The 20,203-nt window shown below is 41.3% G+C and overlaps 1 pseudogene; it reads left to right on the top strand.

Moving 5' to 3' along the window:
* The first annotated feature begins 18,877 nt into the window (after positions 1–18,877).
* LOC139919358 (proline-rich protein 15-like protein A pseudogene) lies at positions 18,878–19,273 on the top strand (annotated as a pseudogene).
* Positions 19,274–20,203: the final 930 nt, after the last annotated feature.

A 20,203-nucleotide genomic window follows, 5' to 3' on the forward strand; every position in this document is an offset into this window, starting at 1 on the left:
ACAAATTCATGCATGCGCGTACACACACACACACACACACGCACACCTACACACACACACACAATTTATATTTGTTTTTCAGCCCAAAAGTATTTAAAATTATATTAATATATACGTGTATATATTATATATATATAGCCTATTATACTATATTATACTATTACATTCAAATCAATCCAACTGTTCGTATTGCTCCTCGTTAAAGAGTAACATTCAACCACAGCCAGTCTATTGTTATGATAATCACGTCAGGTGTGTGTGTGTGTGTGTGTGTGTGTGTGTGTGTGTGTGTGTGTGTGTCAGATAGCATGTAATGAATTCATTAGCCAGCCTTTGTTAACTGCTCATTTGCATAAAGCTACAAAGACAAAGCTGGGCAGCCGACAGAGAGACTTGATTTACATGAAAGAGAGGACCTCAAGTGTGTGTGTGTGTGTGTGTGTGTGTGTGTGTGTGTGTGTGTTGCATGATTTTATGCATGCATGCTTGAGTACGTGTGTGCATGCATGAGAAATAAAGAGAAAGCAAGAGAGAGACCAAGGGAGGGAGAGAGAGAGAGAGAGATCTAAATCTAAATCTGCAGGACATCCTTACGATGTATTATGTTTTGAGTGATTTGTGTGTGTGTGTGTGTGTGTGCATGTGTGTGTGTGTGTGTGTGTGTGTGAGGGAGAGATGGAGAGAGGGCAAGAAAGAGAGATCTAAATCTGCTGTTTTTCCTTGTATGTAGATGAGCCTGCCCATTGTGCATATATATGTGTGAGTGTGTGTGTGTGTGTGTGTGTGTGTGTGTGCATGTGCATGTATGCAGGAGTAGGTGTGTCTATACTAATGAATGTGTGTGAGCACGTTGCAGCTAGACAGCAGATTCTGCCGCTCAGTGTGTCGAACGAGGCTTGAAACTGGAAATGAAGTGAAACTCTGAGAGATTTTAAAACAACATTTATGACTTAAGATTAAATTAAACAACCTTGACTAAATGTTGAATGTATGCAGAGTGATATGTGTAATCTACTGTCTATAGAGTGATAGAGTGATTACACGTGACATAACCCACCCCTCACCCCCCGGCGGCCATCTTGGAGGTCCTCAGCTCTGTTCAGAATTGAACAGACGGTTAATTTCTGTCTGTCTCTGACTGAACTGATCATTTCATCACTGATCCATCTGATTGATTTAGTGTTTAGATAATGTCAGCTTGTTAGCTAGCTAACCATAGCATCTGGTCAGCTAACATCACTGTCTTGTTGTTAACACATCTGATTAGCACACTAGCTAACGTAGCTAGCAGCGGCTAGCGTTAGCATGTTCACATTAACATCAGTGTGTTTGCCGGCTAGTTAGCTAGCTAACAGTTTGTTCAGGTTAACTGAGCTGACTCTTCTCAAGCTACAACTCAGAGTGTTTTGGAGTAGAGACTAGGGCTAAAGACAAGACAGTTTACTGTGTCACAGTAACCAAATCCACCTTATCACACTATTCAATAGGATTAATTACTTTTCCTTACCTACAGTGAACTCATGTTAACTGTCTGAGTGCTGAACACTTTGACGTATCTCCCATTACTGTTTACAAATCCTGTTACTATCACATGTGAGTTTGGGGCAAGTTGTGGAATGTTAAGTTTCACTTTCAACTTTTGTAGCAGCTTTTGCGCAGAGGTTTTGACATTTCTACAGTCTGTAGCTTCAACACTGAAGGTGAACGCACTTTTTCTATCGGAGCCCCGAGACTTTGGAACGACCTGCCTGAGGAAGTTAGGCCAGCTACATCTGTTTCACCTTTTAAATCCCTTCTAAAAACACACTTTTACAGGCAGACTTTTATGCGAATGCTCCTTATAGTTGTATCTCCATTATATTATTTTTCATTTTGTAATTGTGTTTCTTGTTTTATTACCTGTTTTTATTTATTTACTTATTTATTACTGTCTCTTTAGGGGACGACTTGTGTTGACTGGGCGTTCATGTGGTTAGACACACTTTTATGTATGTTTTATGTATGTTTTATGTATGTTTTATGTATGTTTTAGGAAGTTCCAGTCACCATTTCATATTAAATTGTTGCAGGAACATTGCGAGAGCTGAGACGACGCAGCAGGGGGCGTCTGACTTCTAATAATAATAGAAATAAATCTCTCAACCAGCAGCTAACGTTCTCTGCAGTTACATTCGGACATTAGGAATTTACCGTAACACTTTAGATGAGGGAACACATATTAACTATTAACTATGTGTTTTCCCTCAATAGTTTAATAATTTCCCTCAGTAATAATATGTGATACTAGCACCTTATCAGCCCCAAACTGAGCAAAGCATACTAACAGCCCAATTCATGTGCAATAACCTGCTATAAGCACTAATTAGGAGGCTATTGAGGGAAAACCCAGTTACTTTTAGAATACAACAGTGCACTAATAAGTGGTTTATAATGACTAATATGTATCTTAATAAGCATCTTATTAATAATTTATATATATTCACTAATCTAAAGTATTGCTGAATTTTTAGTTATCGTGACAACTGCTTACAATCGTGAGTAGGTAAATAAAATAAAGGGTTTTAACTGGGTTTTTTTTAGTTTCGACCTCTTCGAGACAGAGGGAGTTAAAGGGTTAAGACAAACAGGCAGTCTTCACTTTAATCTTCATAATGGAAGCTAAAGAGGACTAATGACACCTTCTCTCTCCTCCTCCTCCTCCATCCCTCCTTCCTCACCTCCATCCTCCCCCCATCCCTCCTCTCTCCTCTCTCTCTCTTTCTCTCTCCCTCGCTCCTCCAACCCTTCCCTCCTTCCCTCTCTCCTTCCCTCCCTGCTCTCCCTCGTCACTCCATCCTTCCATCCTCGCCTCTGCTCGCTCTCCTTCTCTCCATCTTTCCATTTCCCTTTCCCTTCCCTCCTCCCCTCCTCGGATACAGCCAGGCGTTACCACGGTGACAAATGGATCCTCACACCACTGGTCCCCTCTGCACTGCTGCCTTGTGTGTGTGTGTGTGTGTGTGTGTGTGTGTGTGTGTGTGTGTGTGAGAGAGAGAGAGAGAGAGACTGTGTGTGCATGTAGATGCGGTTGGATTTGAGCATTTGTGTCTGAGTGTATATGTGTGTGTGTGTGGGGGGGGGGGGTGTAGGTATCTATTTGTTTGTCTAAATCTGTGTTAGTCCATATATCTATCTTGTGTGTGTGTGTGTGTGTGTGTGTGTGTGTGTGTGTGTGTGTGTGTGTGTGTGGGCTATAGCTCTGTGACAGTGACTGATAGCCAGTCGTGGTAAACGATGCAGAACTTTCTTTAATAGGAGATACAAGAGGTGGTTAAAAAAACCTGGCTAATGGAGAAATATGACAGAGAGGAAAGGAAGGAGGGAGGGAGGGAGGAAGGAAGGAATGGGATAGAGAGAGAGAGAGAGAGAGAGAGAGATAGGAACGGTGATATGGAGAAAGATATATAAGGGAAGGTGGAGCGAAGGAGAGGAGAGGAGAAAGGAAAGGGAGGAAGAAAGGAAAGATGGGAGGAGAGGAGAGGAGAGGAAAGGAGGAGGGAGGGAAATGAGAGAGAGAAAGGAAAGGAAATATGGAGAAAGGTATAAAAGGGAACAGAGGAGAGCAGAGGAGTTAATGGTGACAGTTAATTTTATTTGTTTAATACAATAAAATTTTATTTCTAGTAACTATAACATCATTTGCTCCAAGGAAACGTAAAGTTGTTGTGAAACAGGTGAAATTATCTCACCACATTGCAAGATATTTTTTTTAAAACCTATTTTAAGAAAATGTGACTTTAATCTGATCTGGACTAGAATTTAAAATAAAGTTCTGTGGGTTTGAACAAAGCTTGGCCGCTCAACATGAGTTTGTAATGATGGTCCCACAGCGGGGTGCAAGAGGATTTATGTAATGGAAATATATACAGCGAGAACCATGAGCAAACCTGAATTTCCTGACCTGAACTAAAGTTTTAGTTACGTGAAACTAACCCTAGCATCACCCTAACCTTAACCAAAGTTGTTTTACTTGCCTAAATGTAACCGTTAGCAAACCTTTCCATATGATGAACGGGTGAAAACGGCACATCAGACTTCATTCTGTCACATAATCCTTTCAAGGTGGAGGAACGTCATTTTTCCGGAGCCAAATTCAGGTCGGTCAGTCAGGTAACGCTTAGCGAGATGTCGCTTCGCAAGATGGCCTCTAGAGGGCGTCTCTGACTAAGAGACGGCCTCTCGCATATTGGGCTAAACACCATACACTGATGATGCCATATTGGATCTCACGAGCCTCGAGTCTCTTGACAGAGGAAACAAATCTAGTCTATATCAGGGGGTCATTGGACCGGAACCCACCGGTACGCCATCGAGTTAATTTGACGACGTAGCGTGCGTTCCAGTTCTGAAAAAATAAATCCAGAGCAGTACCTGTTTTACCTGTTTTAGGAGCTTAAACTACTGGCTTGGTTCGTTTTATGACCAAAGTTTTCCAGTTTTGGACCTTCGGGCCAATCATAGTGCTTAAAAACTTAAAACTCCACTCAACCAGGATGCCGGGCGACATTAAACATCAAAATTAAAATCAAATAACAAGCACAGACAGTTCACTCTGAACCGCGGAGCTGACAGGTTGTCGTGAAAATGCTGAGAAAGAAGAAACTAGACATTCTTTCCTATTTTCAACCCGATGTGATAAAACAATGTGTTCAGGTGAATTGAACTTGTTTCTATGCAGCAGCTCCGTTATGAGCGAAGCTGCTGCTGTATTCCTGCCTCTCCTCCATGCTGACGCTCCCAAACAGCCCAATGGACAGAAACCTATCCGTCAATAATTCTGTCTGTTTTCCAACGGATCAGTGTGGCCGCAGGAAGTGCTATTCAACACACGCGCCGTGGGCCTGGACAGGATCTGGACTTGTTGCATTGACTGTGTCCACAACATGATCAGTTCGTGCTCATCTCACAACATTTTATGAGACTTTGTAACTTCTAGAGACTTCTGTAACTAGATTTATAGGGATTTGAACGATAGACTGTAAAAAAAAAGATGGACATAGTGAGTGTGACATCACCCATAGGTCTCTGAAGGGCCGTTTTGAAGCCAAAAGATTAAGATTAAGATTAAGACTGCACTTTATTGATCCCCTAGGGGAAATTCGGGTAAGATTGGGTTTACAATCGCCGTCGTCTTGACATTTTTTGGAGCCAGCGCAGCCAAAGCGAAGCCGAGGGTCGTCCGCAGCTCTGCCTGCTATTGCCCCGTAATCGGTGACCTGTCCATCGCTAGGAAATCAATCCCGTTTTATATCCCGGTAGAAAACTAACACCTTAACCTCTTGGCGAAAAAATGCATCGACTTCATATTTTTATCAGAAGTTGGGTTGTGGTCCCGTTGACTTCATGGAGTTGGGCGGTTTGCAGTCTTTTTGGAGCCGGACTCTAGCGGACATTAGAGGAACTGCCGCCACTTCCTTATTGGCTTCAAAATTCACTGCAGGTTTTCGGGTGCTTGGTTTGAACCAACAGATTTCTGGCCTCAAGCCCACTTTTCAAGTCTTCAGGGGTGTAGAAATACCTACAAGAATGTCATGGAAGATTAAAGAATAAAAGCCTGTCGACGGCATGTTTGCAGGTTGGTTACTCCTCCGCGTTGGAAGAGTAACAACAAATTAAAGGCCGTAATGTTATCGCCTCTTCCTCCCTGATTTCCCCCGTTTTACAGTGTGAACACCCCGCCGCCACACTGAGATTAGACATTTCAGTGAAAATACACAGTAGAGAACATGCAATACACGATAAATCTGACTCTGCATATAGACAGAACACTATACATATCAGTCTACATATAGACAGTCAGAAATCTATCACTATCTGCATTCAGGCAGCATGGTGTGAAGTAAGTGGAAGAGGTGTGTGTCATGCTGTCTCTGTATGTGTGTCTTTGTGCGTGTGTGTGTGTGTGTGTGTGTGTGTGTGTGTGTGTGTGTGTGTGTGATGGATCGCCCTCATCACTGGCCACCTCCCCCTTCGCCGCCCAAGATAACGAGGGGATGGATGGATGGGAGGTGGGAGGTGGTGGGGGGGCCATGGGAGAAAGAGAGACGAAGAAAAGAAAGGAAGGGATAGAGAGAGGGAGAGAGAGGTATTTACTGTAACACATTTCTGACGGGAAATGTAAAAGACGAGTTATTTAAGAAGTGAACGGACGAAGAAGAGACACATTTCAGAATCAGGCCCCTAAATGTTAAAACAGGAATTACCTGAGCATTTTATATTGTATCTGTTCAGTGTATTTGTATCGTTATGATGATATAAACTGAGCACCAATGCCTTCATAGAGACAGCAAGTATTATTACTGTAATTAATGTCAGTAGTAGTCGTATAAGTAGTACTGCAGTAGTTGTAGTAGCAGTTTCAGTAGTAGCAGTAGCAGTAGCAGTAGCAGTAGTAGTAGTAGTAGTAGCAGCAGTAGTAGTAGTAGTAGTAGTAGTAGCAGCAGTAGTAGTAGTAGTAGTAGTAGTAGTAGTAGCAGTAGTAGTAGCAGTAGTAGTAGTAGCAGCAGCAGTAGTGGTAGTAGTAGTAGTAGTAGTATTAGTAGCAGTAGTAGTAGTAGTAGTAGTAGAAGCAGTAGTAGTAGTAGTAGTAGTAGTAGTAGAAGCAGTAGTAGTAGTAGTAGTAGTAGTAGTAGTAGTAGTAGTAGTAGAAGCAGTAGTAGTAGTAGTAGTAGTAGTAGAAGCAGTAGTAGTAGTAGTAGTAGTAGTAGTAGTAGTAGTAGTAGTAGTAGAAGCAGTAGTAGTAGTAGTAGTAGTAGTAGTAGTAGTAGTAGTAGTAGTAGTAGTAGTAGCAGTAGTAGTAGTAGTAGTAGTAGTAGTAGTGTGATTGTTATTCTCCTGTGTTGTCTTGTTGTCTTGTCTCTCATACTGCAGTGATACAGTTTCACCACTAGATGGAGTCGTCTCCTCTGTCTCTCCTACAGTCAGCAGATGGCGTCACATCCTCTGGCTCTGTGAGCCTCGTCTCTCCACAGAGAACCCAAGGGTCAAAACATACATGACCACAGAAACTAGGCTGTAAACAATTCAAGTAAGAAAAATGCAAATGTTTTGACCAGTAAAACTAAGTGAATATGGCGCAGCACGAGGCCCCAGAGTGTCCAATTTTGTCACTGATGAAAGGTAAATCTCGCTCAAGGCCCCAAACTGCAGTGTCGTAGTTCCACCACTGGAGGGCGAGATAGATAGATAGATAGATAGATAGATAGATAGATAGATAGATAGATAGATAGATAGAAAGATAGATAATTCTATTTGTTTTAGTTTTGTTATTGTTTCAATTATTATTATTCTTGGTTGTGAAGCACTTTGTTTCGAACAATGTAATATAAATAAAGTTTATATTATTATTATTATTATTACATTTAATACTATTTAATCATTAAATATTCGCTGGTCTGGAAAACAGTTTGATCTTCAAAGATAATGATACATGTTAAACAGTTAATATCATGATGATAAAACCATCATGACTTAATATACTCACTGAGGAGGTGAGTATATCAAGAGAGGCATTAAGTAACTGATGACCTCTACTGGCCACCAGGGGGAATTACAGCATCAATACAACTTATTTCCTTGACACAAAAAGTCTCATTTTCCCAATAGAGAGGAGTAAGATAGATCATAAAACATCACAGCAAAACACTCGTCAAAATCCTCCTTGAGACCCAGAGGCTCCAATGTTCCGATGCATCCAAAAAAACTCAGAAAAAAAAAAAAAAGCCAGAAATCTCAGCTGCTGACCAATTCATTGTTTTTGATCATTGGTATTGATCAATAACACGATCAACTCCCTGCAGATGTACTACTATGATCTGTTTGTGCTGTATTTCACCTTTAACTGTAAAATCAATTGGCCAATTGGTTGTAAAGGAGACACTGGATGCAAAGTCATCTCCAAGTGGACACACACACACACACACACACACACACTTCACAATATTCACCACAAGAGGGCGGTGCTCGACCTAAACAGTGTTACAGTGCGGCCTCAGTGCTGCACAGACCTCACACACACACACACACACACACACACACAGACACACACACACACACACACACACAGCCAATGAGATCTACTATATACAGACAATTTCCAGGTCACTACATACCAATTTTAGAAAAAATAAAGCATTATATGAAGTTCAGTCAATATTTCTGAAATGTAGTGGATCTAGTCTGTATTTAGTCAACCTGTCTCTCTCTCTCTCTCTCTCTCTCTCTCTCTCTCTCTCTCTCTCTCTCTCTCTCTCTCTCTCTCTCTCTCTCTCTCTCTCTGTATGTCTCTGTGTCTCTGTGTCTCCCAAAAACTCACAAACAAACTCACACAACCAACAATTAAAAGTCCTCAATTTCATCTTCAGTAACACTGGATTATAAATTGAACTATCTCTATATTCATGATTCATGACTCAGATTCATGAATAACCACTGAAAAATAAATAGGGGCCACATCAGGGTCTGCAGCAGATCCCACAATGCATCAGGGATTTCTCACTTGTATCTTGTTTTGCATTGTCAGCTGCAAAACTCAACTCCAGTCTCTCTCTCTCTCTCTCTCTCTCTCTCTCTCTCTCTGTCTCTCTCTCTCTCTGTCTCTCTCTCTCTCTCTCTCCATCTCTCGCTCCCTCTCTCTCTCTCTGTCTCTCTCTCTCTCTCTCTCTCTCTCTCTCTCTGTCTCTCTCTCTCTGTCTCTCTCTCTCTCTCCCTCTCTCTCTCTCTCTCTCTCTCTCTCTCTCTCTCTCTCTCTCTCTCTCTCTCATCCTCAGTCCATTAGACAGTGAAGTTGGTTAATTTCCCTGTTCCTCTCTGTGTGTTAGCAGAGGAAGTCAGGTTGATTTGAATAGAGGTTTGACTATCGTGATCTGTAACAGGCTGTGGAGATCAGGATCACCTAACTGTGGGTGACCAATAGTATATTCTGGTGATATACTCTACATGTTTGGGGAAAAAGAGATGAATATACTCTATATGTTTGGGGAAAAAGAGATGAATATACTCTATATGTTTGGGGAAAAAGAGATGAATATACTCTACATGTTTGGGGAAAAAGAGATGAATATACTCTACATGTTTGGGGGAAAAAAGATGTCTCTACTGATTGGACATATTTTCTATTCCTCTGTGTATCCTGCTGTCAGCCATATTTTACTGTAATACAGGAAATAGAAAACAAAAGGGGAAAGAACAATCTATTCAGAAGAACATTTAATGGCTGCCATAGAGATAGAGGAAAACATATATCTGTATCGAGCGGAGGATAGAGATTGGGATCACAGTGGTATTGTTCCTTATTTGCATGAGACCAACACTGGAACCAATTTCCTCTCGCTTTTCTACCGGCCGTCCATCAGCTCTGCTGCTAAAAACCTCTGCTGGAGGTTTGACGTGAGCTGCCCGCTGGTTTTCATATTTCATATTCAGTAATGCGTATTTAAGTGAGAAATTGAGACTGAGAACCACTTTCCCATCCCCACTCATACGGTCTACTTAACGTGTTGAAATTGTGAGCTTTTTGTTGCTAATTTTATATTCTATTTTTGAGCTTATATTCTTATTTTTCTTTTTACTGACTACTTTTGCTGCAGAAATGACCCAATTTCCCCACGGGCGTCAATAAAACTCAATTTTATCCGTCTTTTTGCAGAAAGTGGTGGCCATGTTGTCTGATAACACAGCCGGGGTTCAATTCCCAATGAGTAGAGGAAGGCGCTAACACTGGCAGGATTTATTTATTTATTTACTTGTTTATTTAACAGGGACAAATGCATTAAACATTCTTTCATATATATAAAATACAAAATAGATGCCATGCATTCTGGGTTTTTTTTTTGCAGCCCCTGTCCCCGGCTCGGCTTTTGGAGTCAAAACAGAAAGTAGAGGAACATTAAGCTGAAAAATAGTACAGAAACATTAAAATACAATACAGATAAGGACAGGGACTAAGATGTTAGTAGTACATAAAATACAACACATTTAACAACAGTATTAAAATATGTGTTATGTGTGTGTGTCCGTCCGTGTGTGTATGCCTGTGCGCATGCTCACACATGTACGTCCATGCCGGTACCTGTGCATGATGCACATGGTGAGCACGTGTCTGCATGCGTGTGTATGTGGATTCAAAGGCTACACACAGTCAGTGTTCACAGGCCTGTTTCAGTTTCAGCCAGTGTTTTGCATGTGTGTTAAAAACCTTGAACTCTGTTAGTTTTTTTTTATTTCAGATGGTAATGCGTTCCACAACTGTACACCTCTTACTGAAAAGGACGACTGACCAAATGTTGTTCTGCGTTTTGCCGCTCAACAATTTCCACTTGCTGCACCCCTAGTTCTGATTCCACTGTTTTGTTTGTTTACCAGCTGACTGACAAGGTTGTTTACACACTTAAAGTGGATACAGACAACTTTTCAACTTTCCCCCCGTTGTCCCCCCCTAGCGTTTCCAAGTGGTATTGTTGTTTGCGCCGCTGTCGCAAAGACAACCGGATCGCTTTCCGTTAGAGCCGAGCTCCGTGCGACAGAACAAACCATCTGTCTGCTCATCAACTCCTTGATCATAACTTTCAATAACTTTCACCACTGCTCATTTTAGAAAGGCCACTGCAAGAAAACGTGTTCTTTGTTTAGATTATCAAACGGACAATGGATCATTTGTTTGTTTCTGGCTGCTAGCGTTAGCGTTAGCAACATGGCTATCGTTGCTAACGCTAGCAGCCAGAAACAAACATAGTTAGATGTTTGTTTCTTTTGTTCCAGAAATAAACACAGATGTTTGTTTCTGGCTGGTCCTGGCTTCCTTGTAGCTCCTGGTTCGTTTTCTGGCTGCTAGCGGTAGCGTTAGCAACATGGCTAATGCTACCGCTACTTCATAATGATAAGTTAAAGCAAAAAAGTTGTCTATAGGGTCTTTAAAAGTAAGTTTTATAACTGTCAAAACTGAATAGATTATAATTCTGTAGAATGGTGCCTAATAGGATGGGGGCAGAGCATTCAGATTCTTTGTCTGTTCTACATTTATGTTACTCTCTCTCTGCTGGAGCAACACGATGCTGTGGATCTCAAACCTGCGGTGTTTCAGTTACTTTAGGACCGTCTCTGTCCTAGAGTCTTGATTCCACTGGGTTTCGAACCCGTGACCTGCAGACGTGATAACCGCTACACTATGGACCCTGAACACGCCTCTGTTAGTGTTAATTTAGTAAAGTTAACGATGATGAACAAACGTCTCACAGCCCGTTTTCCTAAATTTGACTATACAGTTTCTTGAAGAAATCTAGTGAAAATTCCAAATGTCAACGTCAAAGGTGTGACGTTTTATTTGTTTTTTTTACAAGGAAAAACAGAATGTGTGTGTGTGTGTGTGTGTGTGTGTCATGTGCCTATGTCACATGAAGATGATCTCAAAAAGGCAAATGATTAGGCAGGAACTATGATGTGTATGTGTGTGTGTGTGCGTGTGTGTGTGTGTCTAGTTTCCTTGAACATCCTGAAGATTACAACTTGGTTACTGATTAACTATCGGCCTATTTCCTGAAACAGTCACATGAAAACATACAGAGAGCGATTTGTTCCACGGCAGGATGAAGAAAGCTGAACAAAAACAGCATCGTTTTATTTATCTGACATCTGCTGTGTTTGGAAAAGTGGATCCATGTCAAGAAAAAAGGAAACGTGCAAAAAACACCCTGAACTCACCTGAATCTAACAGAAAGAGGAAGAAAGACACATTCATTCATTCAAACTTTATTTAGTTCTTGGAAGACACACCGGTGCCAAGATTACAAATAAATAGTCACAAGCAACAAAAGGGGGAAAAAAGAAAGAGAAAAGTCATTTTGATCTAAAGGCTTCTGCTTAAATGCTTGAAATTAGTTTCTTAGACAAATATAAATAGTGAAGTTGATCCTATGTATGAATTTCTTTCCAAAGCCTTTGCCTTTCCATCAAGGCAAAGAATCTAAAATATAAGATAGTTTTGATTTGTTTAACACTTTTTTGGCCGCTGCATAATTCCATTTGTGTTATTTCATAGTTTTGATGTCTTTACTATTATTCTAAAATGTGGAAAATAGTAAAAAAATAAAGAAAAAAGCGGTGTGTCCAAACTTTTGACTGGTAGTGTAGATCAGTATATAAAACATACATGCAGTGGTGTGGTTTGAGGTTACTGGGATGTTTGTTCTTGGGTTGGTGGATAACTTTTTTCAAGAGAAAATCACCAAACTTTGACGCCCTTCTTTCTGTCAAACTTGCTATAACAGTAAAGTAAATTCACGGTGAAAAATGTACAGTCGGCTGCAAATCAATTAATTAATTCATAAGCTGCTCTGTTGAATATGTGTGATGAATATGTGAGGGGGGGGAAAAGCAACAAAAATAAAATATGTATGATAGGGAAGATTCATTTAAAGGTTTTACTGCAGAGTTAAACATATTCTGTCTTTGGAAAACACTCACAGAGCAACGATGTGTGTGCACAGCTAAACACTCGTCTAGCGCGCGTGTGTGTGTGTGTGTGTGTGTGTTCTTGTTTTGCTATCCTTGTGAGGACCACTTGACTTGTGGGTTTTAGTCTTTCGGATTGAGGGACATTTTTAGCCGGTCCTCACTTCTTCAATTTAGGGTTTAGGGTTAAGATTAGAGGTTACGGAAAGGGTTAAAGGGTTAAAATTAATTCAGGATTTGGGTTTAGAGTTAAGATTAGGATTAGGTTTAGGTAAGGGTAAGAGATTATGGTTAAGGTTAGTTTAGGGTTAGGGAATGAATGTAGAGAGTATTGTGATTGTAGTCAAGGTCCTCACAAGTGCAGTAAAGACAAATGTGTGTGTCTATGTGTGTGTGTGTGTGTGTGTGTGTGTGTGTGACAGTGGGAGGGGCCAGCCACTTCACCTGTAACTCAGCACCTAGCAGTCAGTACTGCAGAACAGACAGGTGAGGCGAGGCGGAACGACAGACAGGAGAGTGAATGGGGAGAGAGGAGAGAGGAGGAAGAAACAGAGAGATGAAAGGATGCACCCGAAAAAACGACCAATCAGAACGACTACTTCTCCCATTTTCAGTCTCTCTCTCGCTCCATCTCTTTAACATCGTATTTTCTTTTCTGAGCGTGAGGGAACTAAACTCTCGTCATGGTGTGATGGAAACGTTTTTTTTTGCATTATGGATCGGTTTCCGGTAACATGGCGATCGACCTGATTCTCCTTCAGAACCGCTCCCTTCATGTGACTTCAACTCTGACTTCAGCGCAGTTCATAAACATCAAGTGGATTATGAGCCTGTCGCAGCACTGTAAGCAACCTGACTCTCCTCTGTAAAGAAAGAAAGAAAGACAGATGGTATTACGTGCCTTTTTAAACACTTTATACGCACAACGGGTTTCATGCAACTTTATAATATGAACCCAGTTTCCAGTCTCTGACGCTGAAGTCAGGAGTATAACGGAGGCCAACGGGACAGTAAAAGTTGAACAAATAACGTCATGAGGTATTTTTGTGACTTGAAGGCTTAAGTCAGGAATAAACTAGCTTCGGAGTGAAAAGTCTGGACCTCGATCCTGAGATCTACCTCCGTTTCACACAGGTGAGACTACAATCACGAATCCACACACACACACACACACAGCACACAAGTTGGGGTCAGTTGACACTAAACAACAGAGGTGGGGACTCGAGTCACATGACTTGGACTCGAGTCACAGTTTTAATAGCTTGAGACTTGACTTGATGCATGAAGAGAAGACTTGAGACTTGACTTGACTTGGGTTCTGGTGACTTGGGACTTGACTCTGACTTGTACTTTGATGACTTGAAAAGGTTTCTAAAGTCTTGACTTGAGATCTTGTGTTTGTGTAAATGACTTAGATTGAAAGTGATGAGATTTGTTCCAGCGGACGACTGAATTTAAATTCTGTTTTCTGAATTTGTATGGAATGATTGAATTTATTGAAGTTGAAACTGATTATAGAAATCAAACTCATGATGCTCTTACCAAGTTTTTATCCTATTAAAACCATATTGCATTGAAAAGTCCTAGATATTTAGTTTTCTTTAAGATATTAAATTGATACTGGACTCTTGATTTGTTCTGACTTGACTTGCTGTTCTACATTTAGACTTGAGACTTGACATTAATGACGTGGACTTGACTTGGGACTCGAGCAAAGTTGACTTGGTCACACCTCTGCTATACAAGCATCAGTAAACATGTTTAGTACTCCATAAGTCAGCAATTGAGACTGCTCGTATCAACTGTAAGTAAACCCATACATGTAAACCCACCAGGTAAGAAATTAACTTTAGAGAACTTTTTTTTGCCACCTTGATCTGATTTTTTGGGGCATTTTTTTCCCCTTTTTGTGGGAAATTGTATTGAAAGATATGAAAACAATATATTTGCGTCGCATATTAGCAGGCAAACATTCAATTTGTACCACAAAGATTTGTTTTAACTTTGTTTCCACTGCCTGAAACTAGCAGCAGGCCTTACAGAAGACTCTCTGTCCCAAACAAAGTCTGTGCTCCACTCCTCAATTTTGATTTGTTTTATTTTTTGTTGATGCCGTGGTTTGTGTTGGTCTGTAATTTCTTCCACTGCTTCAGGCTGCATACCCCGGGCATTTTATAAAAAATTCAAGAACATTTTTGCCCTGAGCCCCAATTAATTTCCCCTTAAAGAGCTTTGCTTCCGAATCATGCAGTCCACCTGACACATTGAAAGTGTCAGCTGCATATAATCCCACACACATTTCATGCTATTTTATGACTTTACTGAGATGCAATGACCCCAATCTCCAGAAAAATAAAGTTTCATTTTATCAATCTTATGAATGGATATGTAAGCAGAAGTTTAGAGAAGCTTAGAGAGCCTATCCTGTAACCAGATGCTCTCCGGTTAGATCCTGTCCATCCTGCTGAAGTGTCCTTGAGCAAGGAACTGAATCCCTACCAGTCCCTGGCAAAACCCTGACCTCTGACCTTTGTTTGGAGTTGGGGGAGGCAGGAGAAAAGATTAATTTTCCCCATTGGTGATCAGTGGTTTGTCACATAGCAAATGCATGCTTAGGATCACAATCAATGGAATAATCCAGACCATTGGCTGCAGTTGTAGTACATTTGTTGTGTTTGGATTAGGTTGGATCCTCACTATGTCAATTATCATGTTAGCCAGTTAATGCTTAACATGTAAATGCAGAAATTTGGTCCATTTAATTTTTATTCCCTGGGTGCAGAAAACAAACTGAAATCACAGTTGCGATCATAACATTCCTTTTCCATCATCAGTCAGCGACTTGATCATGAATAGTTTTGAACAAGACTCGTTTGGTCCGGTACCCGCGTCCTGCCGGGCGTAACAACCTTTGAACACTCCTATGTTTGATCTCTCTCTCTCTCTCACTCACTCATACACACACACACACACACGCACACACAAGCACGCACACGCACAAGCACGCACACGCACACACACACACAGTAAACAGTTTCATTGGTAACACACTGACTGCACCCAGGCGATTGTACCTGCAGTGACCACAGAGCTTGTGCTTTGAAATGAAGAGGTTATTTGTTTTCTTTCAAACGGGCTTCACAGTGACTTTGCTTTGTGTTGTGCTTAACAAAGAACAGCCTCAAGTGACTTAACAAAGACACTAATCACTGTAATATTTTACAGCAATAATTTGTGAAATTTTCATTTTCATTTTTTTCTGCTCCTCTCCATCAACGACTGATAGAACACAATAGCAAATGAACCTACCGTAAATCCTCTAATATTGGCCCGGGCCTTTATTTACCTCAACTGCAGAGGGTACCAGGCCTTTATTGGAAGCAGGCTTATATGAGAGACAGGCCTTTATTTCTAATTCCCTCTGTTTGATAAGTATATTTGCTCATATTTTAGTACGAAGCCTCCTTGTTTTCTGATCTGCTTCTGTTGGGGTTCGTTAGGTAGACGTTTTTTTGTTACTGCAATGCATTACGATAATTACGGTAATCGACGACGGCATGCTCCAGAAACTTCCGCCGGCCGAGCCGTCTTGTGGCACTTGTACGTTACTACAAACTACAGTTACAAACAGGCACCAGGAGTTTACCGGAATCCACCGTTGTTTGCATGTAACTGAAGCTAACTGAACCTGGGCGCCGATGTGTTCCCGGTAATCCGGCCAAGATTTCGGCGGGGGTCCGGGGCTCGGATCGGGAGGATCAATGCGGGCCGTGGGCGCGGTGGAGAGGACAGCGGCGGAGAGAGGAGACGGACACGGTCCAGCCATATACTAGGTTTTGACCTAGTCTTGTTTCCTTTGTTTTTTCCCCCGGCCTGTATTTGAGGCCGGCCTTTATTTGTTCGTGTCGACCACGGCCCCGGCCATTATCGGAGACCCTGCTTTTAATTGACTGCAGGCCACTATTAGAGGAAATACGGTATATCCAGTTGATGAAAGCTTTTCCACTGTCTGCTCTAATCAGCCGGTGTCTGGTAGTTTGTTCCCAATGGTTTGTTGGGAATCAACAGAAGAGGAAGAACTGGGTAGTTAGCATGAGCAGCGATAGCCACCATGACTGAACAGACAGAGAAAAGAGAAACTCAAACTGCATTAACAGAAAATCCAAGCTCCGCCCCCACACTGTTTGATTGACAGGTGATCTGTGGGAAGTGCAGTGCAGAAACACCACAGTGATGTGCGCTTAGCAACAAAGATGGAGTCGAAATACTACTGTACTTAGACTAATGATAATCTTATGGATATCCTTAAGATGTCAATGTTTTTAATTTACCTGCTTAGTTCTTTTTAATTTTGTCTCCTTTTGTGTTTTCTGTCTGTAATTATGTGTCTTTATTTATGCTGCTGCCTGTCTTGGCCAGGTCTCCCTTGAAAAAAGAGATTCTTAATCTCAATGGGACTTTCCTGGTTAAATAAAGGTTAAATAAATAAAAATTAAAAAAAATGGATTACCACTTTAAAGGTACCTTAGTGTGCGGGATGTGGAGTAACTCTTGACCACAGTTGTCACATTGATCAGTATAGTTAGTACTTTAAACTAAGTCAGTATAGGCAGTTAGGCCATCACTCCATGTAGAGACACTTTATTTTGTCAAGTTTTTACATTTGTGGACTAAACCAGTCTCTTTGTATGCCTACACCTGCTTCATTTATACTACTATGGATGCTAGTTAGCTCAGGTGCGAGAAAACACCCTCGCATGGAATATGGTTTGAGAAACTATACATCCTGCAGAAGTGGCAAAGAAAAGTTTTATTTTGAGATTGCCACTGCAGAATACTTTAATGTTGCTGGAACAGGTGGCACAAGTTAACAATCTGAGCGCTTAAAGACGCTCTGCATCTGTGCTGATCGTTTCTTTAATGCACAGTTAGCAGCGATTTACAAGAAATAAAATTGGCTGATGAGAGCTAGTGATCTCTCTCTTGCTTTCTATTTTGTTTTAAATTCATATTAATTTACACTGCTGTAAGGAAATGTTTTCCTGAGTGTACGCATGCATTAGTCACCATTGTATAAAAGCCATAATATTTCTGTGGCACATGAGTAGCACTGACTGTGCAGTCAAAGGAAGTCAAACACAGTCGATACTCCCAGTCACTTTAAAGCTGTATGGAGTCGACATCCAGGGGGACAAAGGCTGCCAAACAATGATCTGTTAGCTGAGCAAATCTACTGTACATGAGAGAGAGAGGGAGAGAGAGGGAGAGAGAGAGAGAGAGAGAGAGAGAGAGAAGAAAAGAAATCTGGTTTAGTTTCTGTTTGCTCAGCTGCTGTAAAAACTTGCCCTGGGCTGGTAGGCAATCAGGACCCAACCTAGTCTAAAAGTATTGTTACAGTTAGCTAAGGTTGATCTTTTTAAAGCCTCACTATGGGGACAGTTAGCTAGAAGTTAGTCTTGCAAATTAATCTCTTCAAAAAAAAAGTCACATCTTCATGCCGCCCTCTCCTCACTGAATCATACATCTCCTCTCTCATTTCTTATTTTTAATTCTTGTCTCTTATATTTTCATTTTAGGCTCAAATGAATACTTGTTGCATCTATTATCTGGAGTTGAAGCTTATATTCTGCTGTTACACTCGTTGTAAGTCACTCTGGATGAGAGAGTCAGATTAATGACTAGAATGTAAAAAGTGTTTTTCTTCAGTTTATCGTGTTTGATTTTGTGAAACAGATGTGCAAGAGGGCAAATTAGCAGCCAGGAACGTTTAGTGTGACCAGCTCATTGGAAACATGATCAGACACACACACACACACACACACACACACACACATAGACTTTTACTTCAATAAACTGGCACCTGTGTATCTAATTTTCTTTATTATTTATATCTGTATACAAGTTTTCCTTCCTATATGTTTCACTATCTCTCTTGCAGACACACACACAAACACAGACACGCATGATTGATTCATTGACTCTCTCTCTCTCTCTCTCACACACACACACACACACACACACACACACACACATACATACACATAGACAGTAACCTGAGCCTCTGTGCATCCCAACAGCATATGGAGACTATTGAAATACACTGAAATATTAACAAGGACACAGGTGGATAGATACAAACACACACACACACACACACACACACGTAAACATATAGAAACACACAGATACACGCACAAAAACAGATTCATACAGAAACACACGTAATGTGTGTTTACGTGTGTGTGTGTGTGTGTGTGTGTGTTTGGGATTATTGGATTATTGTTTTACTCCAGCAATTTATCAATCCTCTATTTTTTTCTCCCTCTCTCCCAGGCGACTTCTTTTCTCTTTTCCCTTCTTTTCCCTCCCTCCCTCCCTCCCTCCCTCCATCATGGCAGAGCCGTCTCCCGGCTGGTGGAAGCTGACTTTCCTGCGGAGGAAAAAATCCCAACCCAAGGTCCTGTATGAAATCCCAGCAGACTTTGTTTCCAACGCCACCGCCGCTGGCCAGAATGGAGCCGCCGCCGCCGCCGCTGCCGTCGCCACCGCTGCTCCTGTCCCGCCGGAGGACGCCGTGGACGACTCGCAGCTGGACGCCCGGCTGGAGCGGATCGTGGATAAAACGACGGCCAGCAGGGGGCGCCACGTCAAGGTGTCGCACTCTGGGAGGTTTAAGGAGAAGAAGAGAGTGCGAGCGACGCTGGCGGAAAACCCGGAGATGTTTAGCGGAGGCGACGCCGCGAGAGACGAGAACCAGAGGGCTGGAAATGACAGGACACACACATAGATACATACAGAACGTGTTAATACATACATACACACATGAAGGCATACACACACACACTATAAAGGCAAACACACACAAAAATAAAGACATACATACATAAAAAAGACATACTTACACATAAATACACACATACTGTGAATGCACACACAAGTGAAGGCATACACACACAGGAACGGTATTCACACACACACACACACACACACACAAAGACATTCACAGACACAATAAAGACATACACAGAAAAAGACATACATATACATAAATACACACGTGAACAGACAAATACATGCACACATACTGTGAATACACACACGTATAAAGGCGCGCATACACACAAAAAAGGTATACACACACAAATGGACACACATAAACACAGACACATAAATTCACAAATATACGTACACACACACACACACACACAGAAATACATGTACAAAACAGTAAGACAAAAACGCCGTTTTCAAATCTAATTTTTTACTTTTTTAAAAAACATTTCTGACACCCTTATCTTACAGCGAGTGAACAGGTTGAGTGTTTTGCTCAAAGGCACTCGGACAGGACACTTGGCGGTCGCAGGGATCGAGCCTATGACCTTTTGGTAACGGGACGATTTCTCCGACAAGTAGGCCGCCCCGTCGTCTAGAGGCTGCGGGGATCAAACCTGTGTTATTGGATGGATTTTCTAAGCAACAGGCCGCGATATAAGATCCGCTGAATCAGATTGTCTTGGACAAAGCCACTATCACTTTAACATTTGGACCTCCTGTAAGATCACCATTGTGTTTCTTTTTTTTTAAATATATATATTTTATTTTCACGGATATTGCAGTAGACAGCCCACATATTCCCATGTGTTTGTTGTGGAGTTTTATCTTCTTATGCATATAAAAAGATTATCCATTATTTAACATGAGCTTAAAACTTCTTCGC

This window comes from Centroberyx gerrardi, chromosome 7 (assembly GCF_048128805.1).
Source record: "Centroberyx gerrardi isolate f3 chromosome 7, fCenGer3.hap1.cur.20231027, whole genome shotgun sequence".
Classification (NCBI taxonomy): domain Eukaryota; kingdom Metazoa; phylum Chordata; class Actinopteri; order Beryciformes; family Berycidae; genus Centroberyx; species Centroberyx gerrardi.